Below are 25,799 nucleotides of genomic sequence, written 5' to 3'. Positions count from 1 at the left end.
CAGGGAAGGGAAGACTTCCCTTGGGCTGACCCCGAGATGCTTGTAATTCCTAGACCCCGGGGTTCTGTATTCAGCTGGCCCCTAAAACATTCAAGTAGTGTTTTCCTGGAAATACTTTCCCCTTTCAGCTAGAAAAAAACAAAAAAAAAAAAAAAACAAAAAAAAACCATCCTTTTAGAAATAGCTCCGGAACCTTCTGTGTGCTTGTCCCTTAACGTCCTTGGTAGGCTGTGGTTCGCGTGCACAGATGGTTAGGTTGCAAGCTCAAGGGTGCACAGCAGGGTGCCTCAGGCAGAGCTGATGCTCAGCTACTGCTTGATGGGTGACTGTGCTTCAGCAAGGTCCCCAGCTAAATGCCAGCTGAGCAGCATTGGCTTTTAGGGATGAGGGAAAGAGAGACAGACAGACAGACACATCCTGTCTTTCCATCTGCTGGCTTATTCCCCAAGTGCCCGTATTAGCCAGTGCTGGCCCAGGCTGAAGCCAGGAGCCAGGAACTCCATCTGGGTCTTTCTTATGGGTGCTATCTTCTGCACAGCCAGCAAGCTGGATCAGAAGCAGAGCTGCTGGGACTCCCACAGGCACTCTGCTGTGCGATGTGGCCATTTTTTTCTCCTTAAGATCATAGAGTATTTGTATCAATTTCTTATGTAATCAGACCTCCATGTGCATTGGTTCTGCATCTGTGGATCCAGCGAACCACAAATCAGAAACACTTAAAATTGTCTGTGTTGAACAAGTACAGACATTTTTCATATCATGGTTTCCTAAACAATAGAGCAAAACAAATTTACAGAACATGTATGTTGTAGTAGGTGTTACAGGTAACCTAGAAATGATTTCAGGTGATAGGAGTGTGTGCAGGCCATGTGCCAATACTGCATCATTTTCAGAAGGGACTTGAACATCTGTGGGTTTTGATATCCACAAGAAGTTGAAACCAACTCCCCATTGTGCCTATTTTTGTCTGAGTATAAAACCAATAAATGTAGTCACAGAGTGGATGTGACAAACAATGTAAGGGACAGTTAATAGGTGTTGCCTAGGATGTGGAGAAACTGGAACTGGCATAGATGGCTTGTGAGCTTGTCACACGTTTGACAGTTTCTTAGGAAAGTTAAATATCAATTTACAATATTACTCAGTCACTCTGCTCCTTGGTATCTACCCAAGAGAAATGAAAACCTGTGTCCACAGAAACACTTGTACCTATAAATGGAAACAATCCAGTAGTTCACCGAGTGGCAGTGGATAAACAAAACATGACACAGCTGTCCAGTACGATACTGTTCAGCAATGGAATGAAGGGATTGACTGACACGTGTAGCATCACAAATGAGCCCCCCAAACAATAACCTAAGTGTGGGAGAGACTAGACAAGACCACACAGTACAAGACTCCATGTACATGGAATTTCTAGAAAAGGCAGATCTATAGAGATGAAGTAGGTTGGAGGCTGTTTGGGGCTGGAAGTTGGAACAGGTATAAGGAATTTTTAGTGTTAGTGGATAGATTTGAAAGCTGTGCTGTGGTGGTGTGATAGTTGCACAATTGCAAATTGGTTGCAGATTGACTGAATTATACATTTATAATATGTGACTTATTGTATATGTTACAACCAAATAACTAATAAGAATATTCTCAGAAGCACTGTTAAACTCAAAGTGGACAACAACTAGAGCGTTAGTCGTGAGTGAGGTGGAGAATTCTGGTTCTAAGCAGAGTCACAGAGTATGGGCTGCCAGCTGCTCCTCTGCTCCTGAGTTGGGGGATTGCAGAAAAAATGGGGGGAGCACCTCAAACCAATCTGGAAATAAATGTCCAGACAGTGTCAACATGAGAAATGAAGCATGTAGGTATGAAGATCGGAAGGCAGGGAAGGTCGTTCAGGTGGGGAGGAGACAGTCGTGAGTAATCCTTAGGTGTTAAGAGGAAAGCACAGAGCTGGTTGGAGACTGACTTGAGTTAGGACCAGCCCTAAAAGTCATAAAAAATACAATGTATGATTTTTAAACTTGCAATAAGAAAAAAAGGGAAATTGATCTACTTAGTAGGAGAGAGAAAAGTAGAAAAGAAGAACAACGACAAAAAAACAAGACCGACATAGTTAAATAGGAAAAACAAAATCTGATGAAGAAGCCAAATTTCCAGTATCGGTGAATACAGTATAAATGGATTAATCCCACTGACTGATTGGGCTACAAAAAAGATGCAGCAGTATGTGGTGGTAAGAGAGTTACACAACCAAAAGCACAGAGAAAAGGGAGAAAATAAGGGATAAAAATGGCATTCTAGGAAAATAATCAGAATAACACCAGGCTAGTAATTTTAACATCAGGTGAAGTAGAATTTAAGGCGAACATCAAAAGAGATGAAAAGTGATGATTCATTCTGGAAATGCCACAATACCATGATATTCTAAGAAGATATAATAGTCATGAGACAATATAACAACACAGCCTCAAGCCATATAAAGAAATAGGAAAGAATTATGGTAACAAATGGATACATCTACATTGTAGATAGAGATTTCAGTATTTTCTTCTTGGAAATGGATCAAAGAGACAAAAATAAAAGGATTTCAATAATATGATTAGCAATCCTACAGAAAATACTGAATGTATGTTATTTTTGAGCATGCTTGGAGTTCTCACAAAATGGTTCATATTCTAGCCCAGAAATTTCATCAGATTTCTAAGAATTGATGTCATTCAGACCATATATTCTCTGAGTCATTGAAATGAGAAGGATTGAAATAATAAGGTAGGGTTGAAAAATCAATAAAGGAGGGGAGGGAAAATAATGATGAGGATAACTAAATTTTAGTTCTTTGAAATGATGAGGAAGATGGACAAACTTGTAGTGAAACTGACCAAGGAATAATAATATTGATAAAAGATACTAATGGTGGCAGTGAGTGACTACACGTGAACCAGTGTGGGGACCCATGTTGAAAGAGATTATTGGAAAAATATGAAATTCCAAAGCTGGCCATTTGATAAAGGGAAACCGTGATTGAAATAATCACTGCTGGAGAAATTGAAGTAGTGGCAAAAAGTCTACCTCCTTCTCCAAAAACCCTAAGGCCCATGCACTTTTATGTGAGTAGGTAATCCCTGCTTTATACAAATTGTTTCAGAGATCCATACAAGGGAAAGCTGCTCTTACTGTTTTCTGAAGCTTTATACCACATTTACACCTCCAGTATAAAAACCGGATAAGGATAGTACCAGAGGAGAAAAATAACAAATCACTGTTATATAAAAGTTAAATGAAAGGTTAACCTTTTAAATCCAGCATTGTATTAAAAGTCGTGTATTACCAGCTTTATTCTGTAGAGCAAGGATTAGGGTAGTTGCCTGGTTGCCCCAGTAGAAAGAAAACTGCACTATGTAGCAGAGGTGGAGTCCTTGCTCGGGAAGTGGCCATGCAGAGATGCAGGATCCCAGGCTCCCTCCATCGTGGTTCACCCACTCCCTCAGGCCCTGCTCTCTGGTAGCTGGAGCCAGCAGAAAGAGTGAGGGTTGCTATCTGTTTCATAACAGGTCTGGGCCTGCGCACAGCACGCATCCAGTCTGCTCATGTGCTGTTGGTGAGCACTGGTCACAGGGCTGCACTTGCACGCAAGGGTGGCTGGAACCGTAGTTCCACGCGAGGCAGCTGTCTCCCGGTGATACCGCCACACCACGGGAGATACGGCACTGATGTTATTTTGATGGATAGCTAATGGCTGGTAGAGATTTAACTTCAGAAAAACCTACCCATAGAAATCATTACATCAACAGATTAAAGGAGAATAACCCTGTGATGATCTTAAAGAATGTAGAAAAGGCATAGTTTATTAAAAGAAAAAAAAAACTAAAAAAAAAAAAAATAGAAGTAGATCATGTATCAGTTGGCTTTTGCTGGATTATGCTACAAGAACAAGAAAGCCTGCAATTTCAGTGGTTTGATTTCCTGTTCAGACTGCATACTGGTGGTAAGTTGGCTTTATCTCTACCCTGTGTTCTTTATGGAGGTATCTGGGCTGTAACACCAGCCTCTACCTGGGATGTGCCCCAGCAGCAGAGGGGAGGGAGTGACAGAAGCTCCCTCGATGGCACCGGTGTTAGCCTGTCTGTGGCACATGTGATTTCCTCTCCTGGATCACTGAACAGGGCAAGTTGCCCAGCCAAGGCTGCTGTCCCTGTGCTGGGTCTATACTTTGGACAATGATAAGAACCCTTTAGAGAGGGGTCTGGCAGAGAAAGGAAGCAATCAATTGGGAGCAATAATGGAATTTATTATGAACTTATTAACTTAATAAAGCATTTCCTGCAAAAACTTGTTGCATACTTCAATGGATAAATTTCAGAAGCATTCTTTTTTTAAGGTTAGAAAGAAATAGAGGTACCCGTAGTTCTTGCTGCTACTGTGTACAAAAGGAGGCTCTGACCAGTATCATGAAACAAATAAAAATAAAATTCTAAGGACTGGAATTAAAGAACCAAATTGTCTTAATTGCATATATCATTTATTTGAAGAAAAAATAATTCACAGACCAGCTATTAGCAGGAATGAGCTTCACCAGTTTGTCAGGTAATATGAACATACATAATCAATAATTTTCCTCTGTCCTACAATAAGTTAAGAACATGTGATAAAAGATGTTAATAATTGTAGCAACAAGGACAGCATATGCAGGATGTAACCTAACTGAAGATGGCATTCAGTTGACTTGGAGAAACTCTAAGTGGCATGAAAGTTTGTCTCAATGAGTAGGAAGCTATCCGATGTTTGTGGATAGGGAGGGAGATTTGCTGTTGTAAAGATACCATTCATTCCGAATTAATCTGTAAATTTAATGTAGCTACAAGAATGTTAGAAGATTTCCAGAGGGGCTTAGTCATGCAGATCTTAACATTTTTATATCTATGAGTATCTTCTTTCTGATTAGGTAGAAGTGGAGATTGAGCGTGTTGCCTCCAACATGGGTGTAGCATCCTAACAGTTGGCAGGAGATGAGCAAGACCAAAAATACTACTCAGAATGATTGGTTCTAGGTTCCTGGCAGGGAAAGGTTAGAAGAAGGGAACCTATAAGGAACTATAGATAGTGGTGGAGCTTAATTAAGCAGCTCTTAATTTGTAGGGGAGGACTGTGTTCAAAGTGTACAAAAATGGCATAACGTGAAAAATGGCCCCCCAACAGAAGTTCAGCGCGCTCTGTGATGATAGAAATATGATGTGGGGGACGCAAGGTGGCATGTGTATTTATGTGTGTCTGGTGCTAGCAGCAGGATGCGAGAGAGCAGCCGGCGAGAAGAGCAGCTTTCCTTCGATCATTTGGAAGCAGAGTTTATTTCCTGATTGTTGGCTCTGCCTTTTCTCTGCCACTCAAACTTTATCGGGAAAATGGATTCTTTTGCCAGAAGTGTGTGATGGGTGTGTGCTTCACGACAGACTGATGGTTGTATTTTTAAAGGGGCAGCCTGCTTGCAGTTTATGTCTCCGTGGTATGTTGTGTTTATCATCCCTAAGTGGCAACAGTTTGAGTTGGAGTTTTGTTCCTTTCCATATTGCTTAGGTTGTCCATCAGCCCTCCCTGCCACCTTAAAATTTGTTATTTGATATTAGAGAGTGAGTGTGCATGAAACAGGAGCCATCAAACTAGAATTTGTGTGTTTAGTGGTGTTGGCAAGTAACGTGGTCACCACCGCTGGACACAGTTTTCAAGCTGCTAGGGATGAGACAGGGCATATATCAGAGACACAGGCCACCTGGGCGTCCAAGTGTGGCCTTGGTGGATGACCAAGGTCTAGGTCCAGTTCATCATGGGTCCTCAAACTCTTTTTCTCAGGGCCTCCACATGGGTCAGTTTCAGGGAGTTAGGCTCTGAGTTCACAAGACACTGGTGCAAGAACTGGATGCCGAGTTTAGTGATTCTTAGTGATAAATACGTCTACCAGAAAGACTAACATTGCTTGTGCCTTCATTTGTTCAACAAAGATTTATCCATCATTTACCATGTGCCAGCCACTGTGCTGAGTGGTAGAGACAGTCCCTGTTGCCCTGGGGCTGATGTTCAAGTTTGAGAGACATTAAGTAATGACCAAAGCAAATGTGAAATTACAGTGGCATTGAACGCCAAGAGGAAGAGCATGCTGGGGACATTGAATGGGGGATTTGTTCCACTCACAGAGGGTATCCCTGAAGAAATGGGGTGGGGGCAGTATAGGAAAAGAGAACAGTACGGGCAAAGGTCCTGAGGTCATATACTCTTACCTTCATAGGTCCCCCAACACCAAAAAGCAACATAGGATCAGAATGGTGCTTGATGGGTATGAACCGAACAAGAAGGTTACTTGGAGGTGAAATTCTTCAGTCTCCTTTTCCCCTCTGCATTTGCCTGGGGATGACTGAGAAAGGTAATTGGAACAGGTGTATTTTTAGATTCCGTGCGTGGCCTGGGCCAGAACTCCTCTCCTCTAGTTGGGACTCAGGCTTCTTGACACTTTCCTGGACTCTCCACTGCTTGCTTTCTCAAGAGGCTTCCTCTTGCATATTTAGGGGGTTTAGGACCAGGGAATGGGGGGTATTTGCCGTGAATTTCAGATCCACAGCAGCGTACAGCATCACTTGGTCCACCTGTATAGACCACAGCATATGGGAACCAATGCAGTGCAACGTAGGGATAGGGACTTTGCCACTTGGCTTGGGTTAGCATTGTGCTTTGCCACCTAATGAGCTGACAAACAGGGTACATAAGACCATCCTTGGTATTGAGAGGACTGAGAGCGTATGAAGCGCTTGGCCTGGATTTGGTCAGAGTGGGCGTCGTGTGGTATTGACTTTCATGGTTGCTATGACCTTGCACTCTTTATTTTCCCCCATCTAGATCTGTTTATTCAAGCCCCGCTGGGTTCCGCCATGAATCAAAAGGTGGTTGGAGAGCCAGAGCGTGTTGGTCTCTGTGTGGTATTCTGAACCTTCTCATTTGGCAGTGGACATCCAGCCTGTGTTCTCCAAGAACGGCCTGGTGTGATTCCATGTGTGGTTCAGAATCTGGAAATGCCAGGGATGGAGGACCAGCAGTCCTGCTGGGAGGTTGCTTGGAAATCACGTGGAGATGTGCAGAGGGCTTGAGTGGAGGCTGTGACTTGCTGAGGAGACGCGAGAAAGGAATGGTGTTGCAGAATGCTTCAACAGGGAGTCAGTGACATTCGGGCTATTAGAGGTTAGGCAAAGAGAAGAATCCAAGCTGCCCAGACACCTTTACCTTGGGTGAGCAGGTGGCTGGTGATGCTAAACGGCAGAAGGGCAGGGGTGCAGGTGGGTGTCGTGGATTTTTGCCTTTTGTTCTGCCCTCGAGTTCTGGGGCTGAGAATGTGTCCCTTGGGATCTTTTTTTTTAGGGGGAAGGAATCTGAGAAGACTCTTGAGAATATGTTCCCCCCCACCAATTAAGGTCCATATTTCTACCATAAAAAGTCACCTGAAGCCCACCACAAAGTAAAAGGCAGGCTCATTAAAGTTCTGCTTTTCTGGGAGTAATTTGTTTCATTTGAAATCAAGGGTAAGAAGATCAAGTTCTATTGACTATGTTGCATGGTAGCATTTTATTTTAGTTTCATATTGTACACAATTAGGATGGCTAAAGGCATTCTAGGCAAATCATGGAATTTAGTGGTAGACTCCAGGAATCTTAGAACCAAGCCCTTGAAATCCAGGGTCCAGTACTTACTGGAAAGGTAGAGAATTTTTTAAAGTATAAATGTGAAGAAAGGCATGCACAGAAGAACGTAGGATTATCTCCTAGCCAAGAGGGGAAAGAATTCCGTGGACCATGTGGTCACTGTTGGGTTAAAAACAGTGCTTATTTTTTCCAAATTAGAGGAAATTATTTTTAAATAGAGTTAAGATCCTTGTAGATGTGTATGTTTGGAGGGAAAATTAGTTAAAATTAAGCTCCTGGCCAGAGATTCTTTAACATTGTAATATGTGGGATTCTGGAGTTCTAGGAGGGAGTGAAAAGGGGAATTCAACCCTTTGATTCCTGGGAACTCAGATTTCCTTCTTTGAAAGGGAGCATAAAGCTCCTATTAGCATTTTATGCAAAGGCTTGCGCAATTCTAACTGTGTGCACACCTGTTCTGTTTGCAGTTTAGGTTCTGCATGTTTATTTTTCTTCCAAAGTCTAAGACGTGCTTTCCATTTCAGATTTCATTTAGTCTTAGTTCTCCTTTTGGTTCGTGCAGATTGAGCCTGCACCGTGGCTGTAGATCAGTCAAGAGAATGGCCCACATTGCCTGGCCAGAATCAGAGAGGATTTAGTCTGCTTTTATCTGTAAATTAAGGAGTTCACATTAAAAAAGAATGATGCCCAACTAGGCAACACATTTCACTTGGGACTGGACGCTAAGGCTGCACCTACACGCAGGAATCCCAGCTCCATCCTGGGGGTGCAGCAGGCTTTGAGATGGAACCTGACGCATGTTCATTAGAGCACAGTCTGGCGGCATAATGAGTTTCAGTACAAGAAATGCAGCCTGCCAGCCAGCCAGCCAGTGCGCACTGCCTTCCCCTCCAGCCAGTGCGCACTGCCTTCCCCTCCAGCCAGTGCGCACTGCCTTCCAGGCCCCTCCTGAGCCCCCAACTTCTGGGTGTCCCTCTTTATGGGAGATGACTCTTCATGGTGCCTGAGAGATGAAAAAAGATGGAGTGGGCGATGTGCACTTGAGGCAATGCCATCCTCCAGTACCTTTTAAAATACGTTCTTTCAGAGTGGGGATGCTCCCATTTGGTGAGCCATTCCACAAGAGCTCACAGTTCTTAAAACTTTTAATTAGACAGTGGTCTTAAGATGCTGATACTTCTCCACTGCTGAGTGCTAAAACGCAGGACGGTGGCCTGGAGGCAAACAAAAGCCTGTTCATTAGGGTCTAGTGTTTATCTTCTGCATCCAGGCAAAGATCTCCCCCGAGGCTCTGCATGGGGAATGAACCCATAGAAAAGCTCAGCAAAAAGGCAGAGTGAAATGTGTGCCTTCAGAGTTACAGTCAGCACATGAGCTCCTCCTCTGCAGAAGCTTTGGCCGTGTGGACAGAACTTGGAGAGTATCGGCTCCAGTCTGTGTGTGTCGGGGAGGAGGAAGGAAGGACACCATTTCTCTATTTTCTAGGGGTTTTGACAGTGTAGCGTTTGACCCAGGGGCCCCAAACGCTTAACCCCTTGATTATGTGGAATCCTGGAACTCCATCCCCAGTTAGAAATCTGCTCCAACCCTCTCCATCTGACAGATGGAGACACGAAGTTCTAGTGACTTCACCAGGGCTCTGTGGGAGTGGGGGAGGTGGGCTGACAGCAGGACCAGATCGTCGCTCTGCCTCTGAATGAATGTGCCACTCCGAGCGGCAAGTCGCGCCACTTTTCAGAAGCTACATAACAGTTTGAATAAATGCACACACAGGATGCCCAGAGGACTCGCATACCTTCCTGTGGAGTGGAGTTAAATGATGGACATATGGAAGTCTGGGAGCCCAGTGCAAATTGCCAGCAAGTAGGTCAGTTTCATTTTCCCTGCATTCATGACTCAGATTGTTAGAGATCCAACACTAAAAAAGACCATATGGTCATTAACAAATGTAATAAAATTATCTAGTTTTTGCTTTTATTTTAATAGTCTAATATCAAGTACTAAGTGTGTGTTGGCATTTTTTTTAATCTAAAAGGACTGTTTAAATCAATTATCTTATTCATTGTAGCATTCCTCATCCCTTAAGGAATCCTTGAGATATTTTAGGCTGTTAATTGCCACTCCCTAAAGATACTCAGTGGTTTTTTTGTACTTCTATAAAGGAGCTTCAACAAGTTTGTGGAAACTGGAATGAAAAGATAAGTTTATTTTGGTGAAAAAAAATTTAAATCTGTGTAGAGTGTGTTTCCTACAGTACCTATTTTCCATGAACTTTTTGAAGACCTGTGGTATATACCTGGTCTTTGTACATAAAGAATACGCTATTCTGCAACCTGCCCCCACCCCTCAAAGATTTCAGAATGCATAATTAGAAAAATAGCCCAGAAGGTTCTGAAAGGTACCCTCAGCAAGATGGTGGAGCACAATGAAGAAAGAAAGAGACACCTATAAACAGTTTTGAACAGTATGGAGACATGTTATATAGTAAGTGGAGGAAATGAGAAAAATGTATGCAGCTATGATTTATAATACACTCTGTGTGTTGTGTGTATTTGTCCATTTTAATAAAGAGAGGGAAAGGGCTAGGAGTCATCATCTCTGGGTAGTGGTTTTATCTCCTTTATATTGTTCTTTGTTCTCCTGCCGTCCTGCCACTGCTCCCACCATGAGCAGGTATTCTCGCCACAGCAGGACAGCTGTTATTTTGTGAAGTGGGCAGCTGACATTGCTACTGTCATTTCTGTGGACGTGGAGAGGAGCTTCCTCGATGGCCAAAAGGCTGCCTGGGAGCCTTTTCTGAACACACAGATGGTCTTTTATTCCTCTTGACTTCTTCAGATCAGCTTTTGCCCTTGATCTTATGGGAAGGGACCACACCTGGGCCATTTTGTGAGCTTGGTAGAAACTTAAAAGGATGTGGGGCTTAAGAAGATACAAATTCCAGAATTAAGTACTAATTAAGTTCTTGGACACAAATCACTTCACACACTCCACTTAGAGGATTTGTTTAATTGACTGAGGAAATAGTTTGAAGGGGAAGAGCATTTCTTTTCATTAGTGTTCAAATGAAGTGCAAATTATAGAACTTGGGCTCCATATTTCCCAAAGATAGGAGCTTTGCAGAAAGGAAGAAAAATTAGAAACGGAACTTAGTTTAAAATCAGAAACAAATGCAGTTTGGGTAGAAAAGTTTGGGCAATTTTCTACATGGATAATTTGAGAGCAGCCAGCTAGTACTGGTTTGGAAATGACTTTTTTTTTTCCCCCCTACAGCTCAGGTTTGCAGCCAGATTTTATTTTGTGTTTGTTTTATTTCACATTCAGCTTGATTTGTTAATAAAAAAAAATGTCTCTCTTGGCTAAGGAGGCAGTGCGAATATTTGAACCAAGTGTCAGAGGCCTGCAAACCCACTTTGAGGAATTAGGTGTTAAACGAGTGAAGATGGCACCTGCAGTTAGAGACTGGGATGAAATTACAAGGGTTATTAATCTGCAGGCTTCAGGTCTTAGGATGGCTACCAGGTGAATCAGCAACCAATTTCTCCTGCATATTACATCCTTGCACAATTATGGCCAATGCATAACTATAAAGTCTACAGGGTCATCCTATTAATTTGTTGCTGGGATTGTTTCTTGAGTTCTTAATTGTGTGAATTTTGCCTCTGAGTTTCAGAAATGTTGGCCCATTTCAACAGGCAGGCTGGTTCAGTTCAGATCAGTTCAGTTGATGTTGGTGAGTGGCATCTCTGTGCCAGGCTGTGAGGATACAGAATTAAACAGGCATGTGGTGATCTCAAGGGATTCCCAGTCCCGAGAGCTAGATCATATGTCCAGACTGGCCCACGTAGATGAGACTGGCATGCCTAATATGGGCTGGGCTTAAACCAGTGGAGAACCATGTTGAATGCTTAAATAGAGCAGCAGTTCCTGGGCCAAGCTAGACAGAGGGAATATTCAAGAAGAGATTTTAGAAAGAGCAGATTTTTTTTTTTTTTTTGTACTTTCCTGTCTTGGGCTGCATACCTGGGAAGCAGAACCTGAGACATGGGCCTATGTGAAAGATATTGTATTGAGGCCATGCTCTAGGGCTGGGTTCTCCCTAGCTGCAGCTTGATTCCAGAAAGAGTTCTGGATCACAAAATGCATCAGTCTTGATCCAGCCTTGCCCCGTCTCGTGTGCCCTCGACATCCTTGTGTGAGTCCATCAGTGGACACTGCCCAGTGCTGGAGGTGAATGGTCCCAGCTTGGCTGAGGGCAGTTCTTTGGAAGAGGGGGGTGGCTGTGAGCCATTAGCCCCTGGGACATGGTCATCTGATGGAGGCAACCTGGATTGGTACCAGGAGTGTCCACTGCATCTCTCGAGTTTGAAAAATTGCGAGTAGATTCAGATATTTAGACAAACACCAAGAAACTATGCTGGGCCACTGGGGCACCTCTGAAGGTCAGATTGGGCTCTCAGCTCCCTACTGGTGACTTTTGGGTGACAGGATTTCCTAAAGCTTTGTCTTTTTCCTAAAGCATCTTTGGGGGCTGGTAGATTTCTTCTGAATCGCTGTCTGAAGTTAGCTTGAAGCATTCACCTCACAGGAGCCCACAGCGAGTTGGTTTCCCAGGCAGGGATAGGATACTTTTGCAGTTGATATTGTATAAATCACAAGAAGGCTGTCCAGAGTCCCCTAAACTGGAGTAACCATTATGCAAGCTGTCATACATGACTAACCCGTTATTACGGCCTCCGCGAAGCTGAGGGACTCCCACCTCATTTCGGGGGGAGCCCATTTCACACCTGAATGGCTCTCATTTAAGAAAGTCAGCTCGATGCTCATTACAAACTTGCCTGTGCTAAAAGGCATTGCATTGCTTCTCATTAAGCATCCCCCCCCCCCCCCCCAGCAAAGTCCCTTCCTTGGCATGCCAGAAATAATTCTTCCTCCTCCATGGTTCTTACCTCTTTAGTTAATGTTATAAAGGATAGATCAAGGGTGAATAAATATAATGTGGTTATATTATTTATTATAGCCTTTTTGAATTCCACTTATGGTAATAATGGCAGGTAAAATCATTCTGCTTCTAAGGAATCAATTTGCTATTATACTCCAAATGTCGTCATTTTGCAGTTAATGTAACACTGTAACGGATTTGTTGCTGCAAATGGAAACAGTGAAAGCACTGTCCAGTTGGTAGCCACTGGTGCTCAGGGCTCTGTGTAGTGCTGACATCCCGCCAGGAGTGAAGCATGCCAGCTTGATTGATGTGCTTGTCAGGGCTGTGTATGCTGTATATGTGTTGGAGACGTCCTATGTGTGTATTGGTGAGTGTGTCAGGCAGCTTTTCATGACCTTAGAATACCTGAATGGAGCTTCTGGGGAAGGAGGAGGCTCATTTCGGCTCTCAGGTTGGAGGTGGCCCCATTAACCTGGCATCTGGTAGAGGCTGGCAGTGGCAGAGTAGGTGTGGAGAAACCACCACATGGAGAGCAGGAAGCAGAGCGAAGCTAGGCTGCACTTGGCTTCCATATCCAGCCCCCTTGCGAGAGCCATCTTCCGAGAGCAAGCCCCCAGTGACCTAAAGACCACTCACCAGACCCACCTGTCAGACACTGTAATTAGGTCAAGTCTCTACCCTTACCCCTTCAACCTCTTACCGTGACTTCAGAGTTTGGAGAGCTAAGTCCTGCTGATTGCATACCATGGCGTGAGCTCCACCTTGCACCTCAGACCTTGGAGGGGACCTAATGTATGTTGGAGGCTGCCTGTGCCATTTTTCCAAGCCTGGGGCTGATGATCTCGATGTCTTTTAAAAGATGTCAATTGGTTTTATTTTGAATTCTAGAACCAGGCTGTGCTTCCTTCCATAAAATAGAATGAGCGTTTTCCTTATCTGCTTTTGGGTGCTAGGCTGTATCTTCCTCATTTGTCTATCTGCGTGGCCTCATTATATGGAGCCTTGCTTAGGCAGCGAATCCAGCTGTTTGAAGAAGATGACAACCAGGCAGTAAATTTTTAGTTCTATGTATCCGACAGAACTATTGACCTTTTCCCATTCTTCACTTTCTTTTTTATCTCTCTCATTTGCCTCCTCCTGTCTGCTTCTCCTTGTTCCTCCTCCATACATGCCATGGACTGCACCCTTCCCAGGGCTCTCTGCCCACTTGGCTTCCTCCTGACGCTGTGCCCATACCTCTGATGTTATTCTTGGATGCCATTTATTTGCTGCCCTTTAACTACAGGGATTCTTTCTCCAACACTGACCTCAGTCCCTCCTCCTTTCTTCTCTCATAACCGTGTCACCTCTCTGAGAATGAGCTCTGTGACTCTGTCTCTGGCCTTGAACTTGAACTTGACTCCCAGTCCAGCACTGATTAACTTCCTGTTATCATTGCGCTGGTTGCCCTATAGGTGCACAAACTCAGTGTGCCCATCCTGAGGTCCTCTCTTCTTGATTTTCTTTTTTCTTCTTTGTTTTTAATTTCTGTTATTGGTGCCACGCTCTTCCCAGGTACCCAAAAATCAACTGAGGAGTAGCTTTCCTATGCCTGAAAGCTTATGTTGCAGGTGTCATTCCCATCTCAAAAACTCCAGAGGCTGCTTCCCTTTTCAAACAAGATGATCTATTTTTTGAGTTAAAATATTTGTGGCACAGTGGGTTAAGCCACTGCTTGTGATGGGGGCATCCTGTATAGGAGCACTGGGTAAAGTCCTGGCTGTTCCGCTTCTGATCTAGCTCTGTGCTAATGTGTGTGAGAAAGCAATAAATGATGACTGAGTGCTTGCCCCCCCCCCCATCATGTGGGAGACCCAGATGATATTCTGGGATCCTGGCTTCAGCCTGGACTAACTCTGTACCTTCTGGCCTTTTGGGGAGTGAACCAGTGAATGAAAAATAACCTCTGTGTGTCTGTCTCTCTCACTCTGCTTGTCAAATAAATAAATAATCTTAAAAAAATTCATTGAGGTGAAATTCACTTAATATAGAATAACCATTTTAATATAAACACTTTTGCAGCATTTGGTGCATACACAATATTGTGCAGCCGCTGACTCTGTCAAAACCTTTCCATTGCTCCCCAAAGAAACACCATGCCCATTAAGCCATCATTCCTCATCCCTCTGCCCCCCAGTCCCTCATAGCCACCAGCCTGCATTTTCTCTCTCTGGGTTTATTGATTTTGGCTATTTCATATAAATGGAACCACACAGTATGTGACCTTTGCATTTGGCATCTGTTGCTTAGTCTATTTTTTTAAAAGATTTATTTATTTGAAAGAGTTATGTATAGAGAAGAAGAGACAGAAAGATCTTCATCCGCTGATTCACTCCCAAAATGACCACAATGACCAGGGCTAGACCAGGTCAAACCCAGGAACCAGGAGTTTATTCCATGTCTCCCACGTGGGTGCAAGTGCTCAGGAACTTGGGCCATGTTCCTCTGCTTTCCCGTGTGCATTAGTAGGCAGCTGGATTGGAAGTGGAGCAGCTGGGACTTGAACCAGCACCCATATGGATGCTGGTGCTACAGGCCCTGGCTTAAACAGCTGCACTTCAGTGCCAGCTGCAGTCCAGGGTTTTTAAGATTCATCCACTTTGTGACCTCTGTTAGTGCTTCATCACCGTCCTGGATGAAAAATAATTCACTGCATGTATGTATCACAATATGTTCATTTGTCCATGGGTTTGTGCTTTTTCACGTTCTCGCTGTTGGGGGAATGTACTGAGAACATGTATGCACATCATTTGTTTGAGAGGAGACTGACTTCATTGCTGCAGAGCAGCGTTGAGTAAATATTTCTGGAAAGAGCCGGAGGGTAAATATTTCCGGCTTTGTGGGCCACAGAGTCACAGTTGCTCAGCACCACAAATACAGCCATAGAGAACATGTGAACAATTTGGCTAGGCTGTGTTTCAATAAAACTTTATTTGCAAAAAGAGGTGATGGATTAGATTTTTGGCTTATCAATTCGCTGACCTCTGCTGGAGAGCAAAGATAATGCCCGTTTCCATGGAATCCAAAGTCCTTTCTGATTGGGCCACGTTCCCTGGCATTCTGCCACTCTTCGCCGGGTCTCACAGTTCAGATGGAATTGGGTGGAACTGACCACAGGCATGGACAGTGGAAAATGGGGCGTGTGGTTAGAGTTGGAGAGATGTGCAACTTGGTCAGGTTGCGAAAGAGTGTAGCCAGAAGTAACCCAGGGAGGAAACCCAGGTCTCACAGTGCCAGAGGGCCTGACTGTTGGGTTGAGAAAGTCTTCAGCATTGTGTTTGTGTAGTGTATGTCTCCAGACAAAGCCTGGACTTGCAGGCTTTCTCCCATAGAGAAACCAACGCAGATTCCTGCACTGGCATTGACAGAGTCTGAGAAACTCTTTATCATTGGAAGTCTTTCATAGAGCTTCCGCAGTGTTCTTGTGTTAATCTCATTTTAAAAGCTCGAAGGAGAGAAGTTCATTGTCTGGAACATACCTTCTAGAAGAGCTGTAACTCACAGAGCTTGCAGGGAAGTGCTCCTGTAGGTGACAGAAAGGCCTCTGGGGACACATAAAGAAGCATTTATGGATGGAAACGGAGCCGAGTCCTTCTTGCATGAGCAGGAGCCATCTGGGTGACACAGACTGTGGTGGGTATCAGAGTGCCTTTGTCCTTGTACCTCACACAGGCAGCCGCCATGCGTTCAGTTTATGTAATTCTGGAAGGAGAGACTTGGGAAGAAACAAGTGCTGGGGTGAAAGATGTGGTCTGCAGAGGCCTTTTGTCTGAGAGAACAGTCTGGCTGGAAGCTGTTGTCTTGAAGGCTGTGCTATTGTGGATACCGGCGTATCCATAGTGACCCAGGGGACTGAGAGGGACAGAATCAAGGGAGGAAGAAGTTCCAGCCCTGGCTTTCCGGCTTGCTACTTGTGCAACTTGCACATGGTTTCGCGACTTTAGCCATCCGTCTCCCCATTTGCAAGCCCCTACTCTGCAGTTGTCTGTGAAACCCTGCATCAGCCTGTCCCAACCGGTGTGCATCTATGAGGCCGCACAAACTGTCTTCCCTCATAGACCCTGTCTGTTCTACTTCATGCATATGGGAACCTGTACCTTCCAGAATCTCGTTCTCTACTTACCTTATATGAATGGCTGGCTGGTGCACTTTGTCCTGATTCATTGTGCTGCATGGAGGGTAGGGAGGCTCTCTCTTTTGCATGAGTCTGGGAAATTTTACTTTCCTACCAGTAGATCTACTGGGTCCTACCAGTAGATCAGGCTGATTTGCTGCTTTATGGGGCACATTCTCCCCTTCTGGGTCATATACAACTATGTGATCACCAAAACCTGTTTCCTCTTTCCATTGAGCCCCACTGAGAGTACTTTCCTAGGTCCTCTTGTTGTCAGATGTGGGCCTGTCTTGAGTTCTGGCCAGTGGAATAGGAGTGAAAGTGAATTGTGTATACTACCTTCAGGCCTGCTCTGTAGATCTCTACCACATGTGATCTTTATTTTCTTCTGTTGTCTGCAGAAGCATCTGAGGCCATAGGATCCTGGGTCTCTGAATCTTTGTTGGACTACCTCATGAGTGTAAAGAAATTGTTCATTGTTTTCAATCAGCAGGATGATGAGACTATTTGACGTAGCACTTGCCCTGTGCTGACTGTGGCACTACTGTGTGCTTGGGGCTGGAGATGCAGAAGGGAAGGAGGTGGTTTCTCCCCTTGGCGATGCCTCCAGTCTGGAGCACAGCTCTGTAAGAGCATGGCTTGGAGTGGAGGAAGTTTTGGCAACAGGTAGAATGATCACCTTCGGCAGTGAGGACAAGCCACCTCGGCATGAGGGGAAAGGGCAGATATGAAGACAGGAGGGGCTGGGGTAATAAGAGCCAGCTTCTAGAACCATGACTGAGTCTAGAAATAACCTCTATTTTCTCAACCAAGGCCTGAGATTTTCCTGCTTATTGAATCCTGACACTTCCCATTAACCTTTTCCTTGGGAGACAGTGGAAAAAGCTGTACTGAGAACCTCATTATGAGCCAGTGGTGGGTAATTGAAGTGTTACCAGAGCAGCTGAGGCGTTGGCTATCCTATCAGCTCCCCGCTTCCAAATGACTTGAACTTGATGTTGTTGGGAGGAGGGGTTGAGGACATTCAACTTGAAGCAGTCACTCTCAGGCTGACTTGTGGGATGTGATAAATTGTCTGGCATACCTAAGTACATGTTGGTGTTATTCTGAGGTTATATTTTTGATTTGACATCATGAAATCAAAGTTTTGGAGGGATAACTATGTAGAAGACGGTATGTTAGTTTGGACAGGTTAACTCTGATAATAAACAGCCTTGGTATACTGTTGTCCTAATACAATGGAGATTTGTCTCCTCTATTGCATCTGCTGTGGGTTGGCAGAGGGGCTGTACCTTGCACAGTCATTCAGCCCTGAAGCTTTTTCATCTCATGTCTGTGCCACTCTCCAGGTCCTTGGAGTTCATTTGGTGGCTGTAGAAAAAAAAAAGATAGTGGAGGATGGCGTATGAAGTTTTTATGGACCAAGCCTAAGAATTGCCATTATGGCATTGGTCCACCTCTCTTTGTTCAGAATTCAATCACTCCTAACTATAAGGGACTTTGAGAAACCTTCTCTAACTTCGGCTGGGAGGAAGAGGAAATAGGGTAGGATGAATAGGTAGAGGTTATTATTATAGAAGTGAAGTCATTTTTAAGAGAAATGCTTTTGGCCTTTTGAAAAGCCATCATTCTGGGGCTGGTGCTGTGGCATAGTGGGTAAAGCTGCTGCCTGCAGTGCCGGCATCCCATATGGTTGCCAGTTCTAGTCCCGGCTGCTCTGCTTCCAAACCAACTCTCTGCTATGGTCTGGGAAAGAAGTAGAACATGGCCCAAGTCCTTGGGCCCCTGCTCCCATGTGGGAGACCTGGAAGAGGCTCCTGGCTCCTGGCTCCAGCCCTTGCGGCCAACTGGGGAGTGAACCAGCAGATGGAAGACCTCTCTCTCTCTCTCTCTCTGCCTCTCCTTCTCTCTCTGCCTCTCCTTCTCTCTCTGTGTAACTCTTTCAAATAAATACATCTTAAAAAAAAAAGAAAAGCCATCATTCATTGATACATATAAGGAAAGTCGAATCATGAAGCTATCATATTACAAGCAAAGTTTATTTCCTGAAGAGTTCAAGTGGGACTAAGAGTTGACTTTATTTCTTGATCCTTCTGAGCCCAGGTTGGGGCACTTCCTCTTGGGTCAAAGGGTTGTATTTCAGAGGTACCTTCCTAGGTAGTAACTGCTTCCTTCTTCTTCTGGAGCCGTCCATAAGTCTTTAGAAGATTCTGGATTCCCCAGTGTCCCTGCCTGCCAGGTGGGAGACAGACAGCTCATGACATTGAATTGATCTGTCCTGAGACTCAGAGTGCACTGGGATGAAACTAGCTTGGCGTGTAGCCAGGGAAGTCAGCTCCTTGGACGGCTAGAAGTGGGACCTGAATACTCCCTGAGTGAAGAGTGGCTACAGGCTTTTACTGAACAATGGCTTTTCCTAGCACCTTTGTAACCTTGAGCCCATTGCTACATGATCCCTTTCATTCATTTCTCGTATGAAATTGCTATTATTGTTCAATCTTCTGCAACCTCACACCAAGACTCTCACTTTGACTAAGAATCCAGAAACTTTTAAATTCACATTTGCTGCAGCTCTGGAGAAATTATTTGTAAGCCTAAATAGAATTGGACAGTTTTCTGGAAAGCAATTTTCTGAATGTGAGGGAAGTGACCAAAAAAAAAAAAAAAAAAAAAAGAAAAAAGAAAAACCCAAGATGAGCTCATAGATTTTAGTTTTAAAACCATCTAAACCAGATTGCTATAGACTTCAAATTTGCCATGCTGACCCATGTCTCATCCCTAGAGGGTGTCACTTGAGGAAAGAACTAATACAAAGAGATTAGAGTCCAGAATTCTTTTTTTTTCATAATGACCTTATTAGAGAAATTATACCCTAGATAACAGTATAGTAGAAAACTCCCCATGGAGTCACTTAGCCTGAAAATCTGATTGCTTAGTGAGAAAATGGCAACTGTTGGCAATGTTCAGGTTTGAATTAATCCAAGATTCCATGGCGCATATTCTTATATAAACATGAGTTCTTTAATCTACATGCATTTAGTATTCATTCTTGATTATCTCTGCTAGCATAACATTAAAATGATTGCATGCCACAAAAGAGTGCATGTCGCTGTTCAGTGAGAAGTCACAGTTAGGAACATTGAATAGTTCAGCATCTACTGAGCACAGTGAAGTAGAGAATTGAAGCTGTTACTCAGATTGTTATTTTTCATTATTAATTAATGATGATAATAGAAGATGTTGCTATTGAAGTCCCACTCTTTTCCTAGGCTTATGTTGTTTGGCTTATATTGTTATCTCCAACCCTGACAGCAGCCTGAAACTGAGGCTCAGTTGTGTTAAGTGGCTTGCCCAAGGTCACCCAGCGAGGAAGAGATGAGGCGAGAGTCAGAGCTACGGCTGTTGGCTCTGGAGGCTTTTCTTTGTTTTTGCATAAATGTATCACTTTGAGTCATGTTCAATAAATGCATACTTTTTATTTTTTTTAAAAAAGATTTATTTATTTATTTGAAAGGCAGTTTCACAGAAAGAGAAGGATAGACAGGAGGAGGGGGTCTTCCATCTGATGGTTCATTCTCCAATTGGCCACAACGGCCAGAGATGCACTGATCTGAAGCCAGGAGCTTCTTCCTGGTCTCCCACGTGGATGCAGGGGCCCAAGAACTTGGGCCATCCTCTATTGCTTTCCCAGGCCATAGCAGAGAGCTGGATTGGAAGTAGAGAAGATGGGTCTCGAGCTGGCGCCCATATGGGATGCCGGCACTTCAGGCCAGGGTGTTAACCTGCTGCGCCACAGTGCCAGCCCCCAAATGCACACTTTTTAAAGTATACAGGTTGAGTTTGGACAAATGTGCTTACCCATATAACTGCCACCTCATCAAGGTGTGGAATATTTGGTCACCTAAAATTTTCCCTCCACCCCTTTGTAGACCTTCCTTTGACCCCTGAGCCAAAGGCAACCCATGACCTGATTTTTGACACCGTAGGCTGGACTATATTCTGAAGCCCTTGATGGAAGTGGAATCATGCTGTGTATAGTTTTGTGTTCATCTCCCTTTGCTCAGCATGATATTTTCAAGCCTCACCTATGTCATGTGTATCAATTGTTCCTCCAAGTCTTAAATGGTGTTCCTGTTGTGTATATTATGTGTTAGACAGGAATAGTTTTGTCTGAGTCACGATGGTTCCTTTATAAGGATGGCTGGGAGAAAGGTGTGGAGATAAGATTTGTAGATGGGATTTCATGGAACCTGAAAAGAGTGGGATACAGGAGCACCTTGGAATTCTGTTAACTCACCTGTAAATTGGATTACAACTTCTTCGTGGGTTTATGGTGAAGACTGAGTGAGAACATGTGGCATTTAGAATGGTGCTGGGCATAGAGTACGTGCTGTGCAGATAACAGCAGTTATTGTGCTCGGCACCAAGGGCAGGAGCGCAGGATGGTACACAGCACCTTACGTAGCTACTTAGAGCCCATCGGTGGGGAGGAGCATCCAGGGCACACACTCAGTGGATGATATCAGGTGGCCCATCTGGGCTCTGGATCCAGGGAGATGTTGAAGGGTTGAGGGTGACTAGTGCGTTGAAGGATGCTCGATGGCCAGGACCTCTGAGATCTGTCATGAGGGAGGTGATGGACAGATGTCATCTACCTGATCCCCTCCTCTTGAGTGGGAGTGTCAGGGACTAGGATTTAGGAACAGAAAATGCAGCTTTTCCAGAATTTCCTGTGCCCTCCCACAGCTGAGTGAATGGTCTTTAGTGGAGAAGGTGTTGAGATGACAAAGAATGACTAGGTATTCATTTTGAACACATACGTGGAGTGCCTCTGTGAACCGCGCACTGTTTTACTGCTTTAGGCACTTTCTCTATCATCTACCTACCTATCTTTTTGTCTAAGCTACCTAACTACCTAGTTAGCTGTGTAGTTATCTAGATACCTTGCTGTCATTTAGCTTCTTTCTTGTATTTAAGTTTTCAGTAAGATATACTTTGTATACTGTAAAATATATAGATCTTAAGTACGATCCAGTAAGTTTTGATGAACACGGACATTTCTGTCAAGTACACAATCTTATGAAGAGGTAGGACACTTCTGTCTTTCCAGGAAATTCTGTTGGTCCTCTAGTGCCTCATTCACCTCCTCCCAAGCAGTAATTAATCTGATTTTTATCAGACAGATTTTGGTTGTTTTAGAACATCATGTGAATTAAATCCTACAGTGTATTGCATCTCTGGAGGAGACCGTGGGGGTCCTTGTTAAGTGTTGAGTGCTTGCTGGGCATTGTGGTCTCCACATTTGTGTCAGTGGTTTTATTCAGTGTTCTCTGTAACTCTACACAGTATGTGTCATTGCTCCCATATTGCCAGTGAGGAAGGTGAGGTCTCAAGAATTAACATGCCCGTGGTCACAGAGATGAAAAGTAGCTGATACACATGGAATGTTTATGCCCACCCAGAATCCATAGAATGGAATTTAATCTCCCAAAGCTTGGTACTTGCAGGTAGGGCCTTTGGGAGGTGATTATATTATGAGTGAAGAACTCCTTTAGATGAGTTCCCAGACTGCACTGCGCCTTCCATCAAGTGAGGACACAGGGAGAGCATGGCTCTCTATAGGAGGCAGGTTCTCACCAGACCCAGAATCTTCCAGAGCTCTGAGAATGCACTGCCTAGCCTCCAGAACTGTGAAAAGCGCACTTCTGTTCTTTGAAGCTACCTAGTGTATGAAATCTTGTTAAAGCATCCTGAGTGGACTAAGATAGAACTTGGTACCAAGAAATGAGAGTATTACCTCAACAAAAAGCTCAACGTGTGGAAGTGGCTTTAGAACTGGGAAATGAGGCTGGAAGCATTTTTTTAAAATAAGATTTATTTTATTTATTTGAGAGGCAGTTACAAGCAGAGAGAGAGAGAGAGAGGGAGAGAGAGAGAGAGTCAGAAAGGTCTTCCATCTGCTGGTTCACTCCCCAAATGGCCACAACAGCCAGAGCTGAGCAGTCAGGAGCTAGGAGCCAGGAGCTTCCTCTGGGTCTCCAATATAGGTGCAGGGGTCCAAGCTCTTGTGTCATCTTCCACAGCTTTCCCAGGCCTAAGCAGAGAGCTGGATTGGATGTGAAGCAGCTGGGACAGGAACCAGTACCCATAGGTGATACTGGCACTGCAGGTGGAGGCTTAGCCTACTGTTCCATAGCACCAGCCTCACTGGAAGCATTTTGAGATGTTAGAAAAGGCATGCATTGCCCTGAACAGACCTTTTTTTTGACAGGCAGAGTAGACAGAGAGAGAGACAGAGAGAAAGGTCTTCCTTTTTTTCTGTTGGTTCACCCTCCAATGGCCACTGTGGCTGGCGCACTGCACTGATCCAAAGCCAGGAGCCAGGTGCTTCCCCTGGTCTCCAGTGCAGGTGCAGGGCCCAAGGACTTGGGCCATCCTCCACTGCACTCCTGGGCCACAGCAGAGAGCTGGACAGGAAGAGGAGTGACCGGGACAGAATCTGGCACCGTGACCAGGACTAGAACCCAGGTGCTGGCGCCGCAGATGGAGGATTAGCCTATTGAGCCACGGCGCCAACCCTGAACAGACCTTCTAAGGCCATTCTGATGAGGACTCAGAATAGAAAGAGGAGAACTCTAGAGAAATGCTTAATTTCTTGAGAGATTCAAGTAATCTTGAATAGAATCTTGGTAGAAATATGGATACTAAAGGGCATTCTGATGTCTGAGATGGAAATGACAAACATGGCATCAGATGACAGAGAAAAGATGATCCTTGTTAAAGAGCAGACTGAATCACCTTCATGTTCTAGTGTTTTGTGGAAACTAGAACTTAGGAGCAATGGAAGTGGCTGTTTAGGGGCTAGCGTTGTGGCATTGTGGGTTAGGCCACCACCTGTGATGCCGGCTTCCCAGTTTGTGTCCTGACTGCTCTACTTCTGATCCAGCTCCCTGCTAATGTCCTTGGGAAGGCAGTGGAGGATAATACAGGTTCTTGGTCCTCTGCACCCATGTGGGAGATTTGGAGAAAGCTCCTGGCTTTGGCCTGGCCCAGCCCTGGCCATTGTGGTCATTTAGGGATTAAATCAGAGGATGGAAGATCTTTCTGTCTCTGCCCTTCCCTTTTTCTCTGTAACTCTGCCTTTCAAATATATATTTAAAAGTGTGTATTTAGCTGAAGCTATTCATCAGGAAAGTGGTGAAGGTGTGGCTTGACTCCTCTTGCCTGCTTACAGTAAAACTGTGAAGAGATAAATGACTTAAAGATGGAATTGTTAAGCAAAAGGGAACCAGAACTCAAACTTTTGTAAAATTCTCAGCCTCACCATCTTGCAAAAGCAATGAGAACACTAAAGGCGTGGCCAAGCACCTGCTTGATGAGATTAGGATGGAGCAGCCGTCTTATCAGAAGCCGGAAGTGTTCTCTAAGGCAGTGGAAGACGGACCCGTTCCGAGATATCAGAGCTGCTGCTCAGCTCACAGATTCACAGTGCAGGTGGTTTCAGAGGAGAGGCTGCTGCTCCTGCACCTCGCAGGGTCCACTCCCTGTAGTCTGGTGCACTCCTTGGTCACCCCCAGGGGGCCCCAGCACAGTTCAGGCTACAGAGGCTTCAAGGGGGTAGCAGAGCCTGAATTTACATTTGGAGCTTTGGCTGCACACGCTTTGCTCTCTCTGTGGTATTGCCCACTTTTGCTTAGTCTCAGTGTGCTGCATTTCACATTACAGTATGTTACACTGGAAACTGCAGCATCTTCTCTGAACATAAAAACAATCACTGATCACAGCCTGATAATTTGTGTAGGTGAGATGTGGAGTAAAATTTTCCTTGGTTATTCCTGATCACCATCTCAGTAATGACCATGTTGTTATTTTGTGTGAAGTGTGTATTACTTAATGACATATTGTTCGAATTACAATAATCTTTTGGAGCAATTAGGGAAGTTTCAGAGACCTGAGTCTATGGAGTGTGGCCAGGTTGAAATTTGGAATCTGTTAAATGTCACTGCCATTGTTGGGGCCTCCATCTCTCCTTTCTTCCCTTGTCTCTCTCTCTGTCTTGCTGTCTCTCCCCACCCTGTCTCTCTCTCCCCGCCTTTCCTCTCTTTCTCTTGTTCATTTTCCCTTCCTCTTATCTTTCTTGCCACTCCTCCCTTATCTCTCACCACCTCCTATCTCTTTTCCCCTCTCTCTCACTTTGTCTCCCTGTTTCACTCTGTCACTCACACTTTTATGTGCCTACTGTTTTCGTTCCTCTTATTTTTGTATTTTTAAGACAAAGCAACTGCCAGCAATGCATGCCCCTGAGAGGCACGCAGGCTCAGAGGAGGTTGTTGGGCTGTCCAGAAGCTCTGGTGTTTGTGCACCTGCCCTGCCACTCCACAGCTGTAGGTACCAGGGCGGGGAATGGAAACCTCTGCACACCACTGCCCTTCTGCCAACCATGGGTAGTGAGTCCTTCTTTGCTTGTTCTTTCTTCTCATTCATTTGTTCATTCAATACATGTTTACTGGATCCGTTCCATGTACCAGGCACTTGATTAGTCACTGGGAAATAAAGCAGATTTGGTTCCTGAACTGTGGGTATTTATATTCTAAAATGGAGACAGAATACACAAATGATCCTGAGATTGTGAGGCCATATCACTGTCTCCTAAACTCTGTGCAGTTATCACACTCATGTATTGCCTTACTGAGAACCTGATAGTTCAGGGATTTTGCTACTACTCTTAGAATGACACATTGTAACTTTTATTTTGAAATAATTTAAGGTGCATAAGAAGTTGCAATAGTTTAGAGAGTTTCCTGTATCTTTTACCTAGATTTCCCTAAAGGTAATATCTTATGTAAGCATAGTACATTGTTGAAACCAGGAACTTGACTATTGACTGAGGGAATGATCTTACCAAGAATTTACCAGTTTTCAGATGGACCCTCCCGCTCCAAAGACCTCTCCCCCCCTCTCTGAAATTTCATCCTTTGTGTAGATTCTGGATAGTGGACGCTCATGCCTGTGGATTCTGATGTTTTAC

Source organism: Lepus europaeus, chromosome 10 (genome assembly GCF_033115175.1).
Source record: "Lepus europaeus isolate LE1 chromosome 10, mLepTim1.pri, whole genome shotgun sequence".
In the NCBI taxonomy this organism is placed as follows: Eukaryota; Metazoa; Chordata; class Mammalia; order Lagomorpha; family Leporidae; genus Lepus; species Lepus europaeus.
The sequence above is the reverse complement of the archived record's forward strand: the minus strand, read 5'-3'. Positions refer to the sequence as shown.